Raw genomic sequence first — 1,007 nt, 5'->3', positions numbered from 1 at the left:
TCTGATCACTCTGTCAGTATTCAACGAATATGCGAGTTTTTGGGTGTCCTTTCCTGTGAGAAGACACACAGACAGACAGACAGACAGAAGGGGGGGTGGAGAAGGGGGAGGATACAGTATGGTCGAGAACAAAATAGAGTTTTTGTCAAGAGACCGGAAAAAACAGAAAGAGATAGAGAGGGGAAGAGATCAGAAGATAAATTAATATGTTGGTTGTAAAACTGTACCTTATAAGATAAAGACATTCTAAAACTAATCCTTATCCTGAACCTAATCATAATCCAAACCCTAACCCAAACGCCTAACACTAAACCTAGACCCAACCTTAATCTTTACTCTAACCTTACCACTCACCGGTGTCTAGCCAGGGGGTAATTGCCCTGATACGCTCTGAACAGGTGGTACTCATGTTCATTGTTCAGCGTCATTATAAGCACACAATCACATACACATAATTGGATCCTGTGTAAAGTTCAAGTTTTGTACAAGGGGTTACAATTTGACCAAAGTCTGTAATCAAACTTTAAGATTAATCATGGATTTACTGAAACCGATTTATGCTTTCATATTCAAATCATCTCTAAATAAATTGTACATTATTCAGCTATTAATCGCACTATATAAATGACAGTGTTACCTGATTTATCATAGTTGTTGAACTATTCAGGATCAAAAGTCAGATTTTTCTTTTTGTAACACCTGGTAGCAAATGTCCTGCTGTGCTCATACTTCGTTGGAAATGAAATGAATGAAAGGAAATGAAATGAAATTAGAGAGGGGGAGAGTGAGGGGAGGGAGGGGTGAAGGAAGGAGGACAAGACCCAAAGATTATAATATAGAATTTGAAGGACAAACGAGAAAAATGAAGTTCAGTGATACCTATCCACACCAGAAAAAACGGAGTAGTATAATGTTCAGACATAATGAGAGGCTGCAAAAAGTACAGTGAGAATGTCAGGGTTATGAAGGAGCAGGTGCTTATAATAACTATTTCTATAACCATTCAA

The sequence above is a fragment of the Diadema setosum genome, chromosome 1, assembly GCF_964275005.1.
Source record: "Diadema setosum chromosome 1, eeDiaSeto1, whole genome shotgun sequence".
NCBI classification, from domain to species: Eukaryota; Metazoa; Echinodermata; class Echinoidea; order Diadematoida; family Diadematidae; genus Diadema; species Diadema setosum.
This window is presented reverse-complemented; position numbering follows the sequence as displayed.